Source organism: Betta splendens, chromosome 4 (assembly GCF_900634795.4).
Source record: "Betta splendens chromosome 4, fBetSpl5.4, whole genome shotgun sequence".
Classification (NCBI taxonomy): Eukaryota; Metazoa; Chordata; class Actinopteri; order Anabantiformes; family Osphronemidae; genus Betta; species Betta splendens.
The window spans coordinates 2,454,235-2,460,234 of NC_040884.2; the positions used below are offsets into that span (position 1 = coordinate 2,454,235).

Here is a 6,000-nt window from a genome sequence, read left to right on the forward strand (position 1 = left end):
ATTACACAGATGAAGCAGTTTTATAGAGATCAGATGAAGGAAAAGAATCGAGTCACAGTTAATGTGAAGCGCAGTCGAGGCCTGAAGCACTTCATCACTTCTACTTTTGTCCTTGCTGGGTGAAACTTGGATCTGTCTCAAATGTGAAACGTGATCTTGTTCCAACGTTTGTGTGGGTTTTGCTGAGAATGCTGGCTGCACAGATTGAACTGCTGTAAAAAAAAACGCAGCAAGGTATCATTAAATCAATTAGCTGAGAGGCAAAGAGGCTGTTGCTTGTTTGGTTTTAGTCTCTGCAAAGAAGCCGGTTCAACAGTTTTAAAATAATCCAAAGGTCAGATTCAGCCGAAAGACACTGAGACTCCATCAGCAACATGCATAGACACACACACACACACACACACACACACACACACACACACACACACACACACACACACGCTGTGTTTGCCCTGCTCCAGGTGAAGCAGGCCTGACATTTGAGAGCCAGGTGTTGCAGAAAGGAAGGCAACCAGCACAACAGTAAATCAATTAATTAACTTCCTCTGTGTGTTTACTCCTCCGAACATCTCCAACACGCTTTTACATAACACCCTTTGATTTTGGGGCCACAGTCTGTGAAAACATGTTAGGTGATTGTTAGAGTGTCTTTTGAAGCTGCCACAGTGGTTGCAGTTAATCCCACTACTTTGATCTGATGATATTAAAGTTATTATGGCTTTGGCTGAGCAGAACATGTCTTAATGATAACCTCTTAACTCCGCTGCCGCAGTTAAAAGTGCTTATTTATTTTTTTGATTCAAAACCAAATATTTTCTCAAAGCAGTTGCAGCAGATAAGAATGGGCTCAGCCCCGCGGGGCAGAATTACTGTACCAGCGTCTGAGCCGGCGTCTAACCCTGCCCCCGAACTAACTGCCCCCAGGGAGGGCAACAATGCAGCAGGTGTGTTCAATTGCACTTTGCATCCAGCTGCCTATTTGTCAAACTTTTGCATTGTCCCACTGAAAAAAACCCTCAAATGACTGAGCTGTTCATAATAATAATCCTGTTTCTGTAAACTGTTGTTGCATTAGTCTCAGATAAAATAGTTTGAAATAAACACGTAATTAGTGGGAAACACAAAAGAAGCAGACAACTAATTATGTGTTGTTTTTAGAAGTAAACAAATAAACCAACCTCACAAATAATTGCGTTGATGACTTGTTGTACAGGTTTATTTAGACACACAGTCAATACTTCAGGCTGTGATCTGGCTTCATTGGGACGCAGCCTGTTTTCTACAGGAGCCAAGCTGCGAGGGAGCGAGTCACCCTTAAATCACAATGAGGTTAAAAGTTCCCAGCTTCACCCAAACACCACATCTTACTTCATCCATAATCATATAGATATTTTAAATGCATGAACAGTAACCGCATGGATCAGTCATCCATTCAGAACCAGAGTGTGTGGATCACAGCTCTCGTTTCAGAGTTTGATCAGGTGAGAATCCACGTGTCTCAAGTCAGATTGTCATTAAATGGCGAGTGCTCACCTCAAGGTCGCCTCCATCCTCTCATCATATTCTACATATTCTTCACAGAGATGACAAAGGAATGCGTTTCTATATGCTCTGCTCCGTCATTCGCTGTAGCTGTGCATGGAAACTCAGCAGTCTTTAATGTGATGATTCGACTAATCCCAGGCCAACTTCTGAGCTGATGTGTCAAACAGTAAATCAAAGCATATAAAATTGAACAAATACTCGGCAGACGTACACATGTTCACTCGATAAGATAAATGGATTTCCTGGCTCTCGGCCTGTTCGCAGCGCAGCCGCTCTCTTTTATCTGCGCTTGTCAGTCTGCGCTGTGAATGTGCGTGATTAAAAGGTCATCCTGTCACACCTGCACATCTGCGTGCAGCGCGTCTCACACACCTCTCTTGGCCCGTGGCCATCGTCAGCTACAGGAGGGGAGATTCCTCCCAGCTCCGCTGTGTCTGTGCCAGCCAGAAAGCTGCCCCGCTTTTCTCTTGTCGGTTCCTTCAAACAAGGAGACGACCTCAGCCTTCGACATAGTGGAGCTCCAGGTCCTGTCTCCTTCTGGTTGTCTGATCACAGCCATAGAAGGGACTCCATCAGCTCCAACGTGTCCACAGCGCGTCAGTCTGGGCTTCTAGCTGCTTCAATGCTTTGCCTCAACTTCCTTGCGTTTCCCACTGAAAGGCCTCAGCCTCAGCCGCTCCCAGGCGTCCGTGTGAGCGCAGAGCAGGCGTAACATCACCATCTGCCGAATCTGAGCTGGTCTCTTGCTGCCATTTCCCAGAGCGTCACGCTGCCTCTCTACATTTATGAGATGGTTCCTCTGTGTGTAAAGTGTTCAGAATCAAGCATCAGTAACAGGGAAGCTCCCTCTCTGGACTCCACAACATTTCCAGTGAACCTCCGTCCTTTTGCCCTCTTTTTAATGGCAGACATATTTTAGGGGTTACTGTGCAGACAAAAATATCTTGCATACAGTGACTAAATTGTCATAGCTCACATTTTCCTTGAAAGATGCTTGGCATGCTGAAAATCCTCCTGTTGTGGCTCAAATTGCAGATGTAGCCCGGAGAATATCGAAATAAATGTAAATCTGTGTGCGTGTGCCTGAGGAGGCTCTATCTGTCCTTTGATTCCAGGCTGAGACGGCTGCATTTCACCGCGGCAGCTAAAATTGCAGCGGTTGACTAAATATGGATGTGCAGCTGCAACATTAAAGAGGGAGACATAATTGAAGAACATAACTACAGGACATCCCAGAATAAGGTGGGAGATGGTTGTCACAGTGACGAATCAGTCACACGATGGGGCGCTGCTCCTCTTCTGCCGTGAAATCTGTGGCCGCGTAATTTTCATGTCACTCTGTCGTAGGTAGGTTTCACATGCAAACTCACATGTTCATTACAGGGTGACAGCAAATGTGCTTTTCATCGATGACTGTGGTCCACGGAGCAGACTCACCCCCCTACTGGTTAATGGACTCCACACAAAAGGCGCTGAGCTGAAAATTCCAACGGAATGTAAACACACCGTGAGTCAGTGCTTTACAGGTGGAACTGCACAGACAGGAAGAAAGGTAAAAGAAAACATCCCAAAATAAGGTGGGCATGTATGACATTTAAACGGCCAGTTGAATGATGACGATGTGTTCGAGGGGCCTTTCACACCTGACATCAACGGTGGTCATTATTTTTATCAGATCTACACATGAGGGTTGAGTGAAAGTGCTGCTCAAGAGGCAACGGCTCCGGATCGGAGCCGTTCTGATTGTGTTGGTGCCGAGTTGATGAGGCTGATGGGTAATAACTGGCTGGAACGCTCCCAATCAGTGCAGACAGCAATCAGGTTATGGCTCCTTGCATCAGCCCAGACAAGCTAATACCAGCGTATGGGAGATGTTAGATCAGCTTCAATCAGTGACGGCATCGACCTGGAGGCCTGGATCAGCCTGAATGAACCCCGGACCCGACGCTGTAACAATGCAGGAAGCTCAGCTATATGTTACACTACAACAGAGAGCGGGTGCTTGTAGCAGGAAACAGGTTAGCACGTTTTAATGGTGCAGCTCAAAGTGATGCATGTACAGAACAGGAGCCCCCCTGCTGTGAGCGGCACATGCTGCTGCCAGGAGCCTCCTGTGTGAGCGTTCAATAAATTAATAAACATCAACTGACAAGTGCAATGCAGGCACCCGAGGGCACGATGATGTTTGCAAACAAGCCCCCCCCAAACACACACACACACACACACACACACACACACACACACACACACACACACACACACACACACACACACACACACACACACACACACACACTCACTCCCCGAGGAGCGGCGATTGTTTAATGATTCAATTAGCTGTGCAGCGTGCTGAGAGCTAGAGGCAAGATGGAGAGATAATTGATAAACATGTTTAATCCTGAGAGAGGGGAGGGGTGGAAAGATCAAACCCACAGATACACACAGAGCACACGTACAGACACATACTGCACATTCAAACAACACAACACACCAGAGACATGTGTCACTGCACGGTAAGTGAGCGGCACAAACCAAATGCCCACAGGCGTTTTTTACGGGAGTGAACGTAAACAAATTCACATGTTGAAGCAAATGTAACCGCGATGACCAGAGACGTGGTGAGATCCCAGCGTGATCCCAGCGTGATCCCAGCGTGTCTCAGTCACATAAAAGCACATTTATGGCGTAATAGTGTCATCAACCTCACCTTCCATCCATACATTTAGCTGCGCTCAGGTCTGCTCATATGCTGTAGTATTTGCTGAGGCCTATTTGTTTGCTAGTTTCTGTCGTGTCTCCGTTTAAACAGCTGCTGCGTCTGTGTGTTTGCGTTGGTCTGTGTTTGTGTGCAGCTGAACGTGTGGAATAAACAGGACACGTCAGCGGAGTCTTTGTGTCCAGGAGAAATGTTGACTTCACCTTTCTGGTCGGTCTCTGGATGAGGGCTCCTGGTTGGAGCTCATCAGCTGAAAGATTTCTGTGATAAAAAAACACGATTATTATAATTATATAATATAACATTATAACAACAGCTCAACATAATTAAGTCATGAGTTTATTCTATTCATGCCGTACCAGGAGGTGACTTTCCCAAAGAACAGTTCGTGTCCAGGGTAAAACACCTTTTCATTGGGGTTGCCATAGCAACGCCATGTTTGTCAGGTGGAGAACTTCATGAACGTTCAATGAAAGTTGCCCTTTTTTACTTAAACGCAGCCAAATGTTCCAGCATCTGTTCGTGGGAGCGTTGACTCAGATGAAGATCCAAGCTGTGGCTTCTAGGGTTAACGTTTAATCAAAGTACAGTGTTGTAGACTGACTGTAGATGTGTGTGTGTCGCAGTCAGCAGTAGATACAATGTCAACTAACCAGGAAGTGGTTCAGGTCTGAAGTGACTCCCACCGGCGCCGGGTTACGTCTACTTGCAGCCTAAACAGGGTCTCGCCCCCCATGATAAAACGCAGCCATGTCACTGATAGGAGCCCAGATCCCGACGCGCTGAGTTTGGGACCCAGGGACCCGGACCCGCTCCGGGCCTGAAGAGGACCCAGTGTTCAGGCGCCGACACTCACTTCACCCTATTAGTCTGTCTCCGGGGAGAGAGCGATGTGTGTGAGAGTCCTGCTGGGTGGTAGAATTAAAGGAGAGGTCTGTTCGAGAGGAGCCTTTGAAATGGACACGCACACACGCACACACACACACACACACACACACACACACACACACACACACACACACACACACACACACACACACGCACACACGCACACACGCACACACACACACACACACACACACACACACACACACACACACACGCGCTGCACCCCTGTAGCAGGCTGTAATGAGCAGAACGCTGGCCTCCTCCATGGACGGAGGCACAGAATGGAGCAGGATGGAGCTGAGCTGCTGCTTGGAGGGAAACACGCATTTCTTGAATTACTCTCTCTGCAGTTTGCTTCTTCTTTTCCTGCTTTTGTTGTTCAACTCATTGATTTCCACATCTTCTACTTATTATGCAGCGTAACAGTGCTTAATATTCTATTCTAATATAATAAGCAGCCCTCTATCGACTGCATTGTGTTTTATTATCATGCAGCGGCTCTAATCTGGTAGAACCTTGGTTGTTGTTTTAATATTTTTGGGAAATGTGGGCTTTCAAAACACAGATGACCTACACTTTTACTGCACCTGAAGGCAGCGCTCCAGAGGCGTCACGCAATGTTACATTCTACAACACACAAAGGCACGTAATAACTCTGTTGTGTGTGTGTTTAACTGAATTGCTAAAAAGACACAGAACTGTATTGGTGCATAAGACAGAACCTTAAGACTGGACTGAGCAACTTTGGGTCGTGAGGTTCAGAGTTTGTATTAATGTAAGTTAAGTTTTATTTAGACTGATTTGTTGAGGAACGTTCTGCTGTAGGGTTTGGACCAGTGAGTCTAAATGAT

General features: G+C 46.6%; 1 long non-coding RNA gene across 1 annotated transcript in view; it reads left to right on the forward strand.

The window, feature by feature from the left end:
* Window positions 1–4,643, forward strand: part of LOC121202214 (uncharacterized) — a 28,651-nt gene extending 24,008 nt beyond the window's left edge. The window contains exons 3-4 of the long non-coding RNA XR_008694590.1: window positions 2,661–2,787; window positions 2,929–4,643. This is a non-coding gene — a long non-coding RNA (uncharacterized LOC121202214). The remainder of the gene's footprint in view (window positions 1–2,660; window positions 2,788–2,928) is intronic.
* The last annotated feature ends 1,357 nt before the right edge of the window (window positions 4,644–6,000 follow it).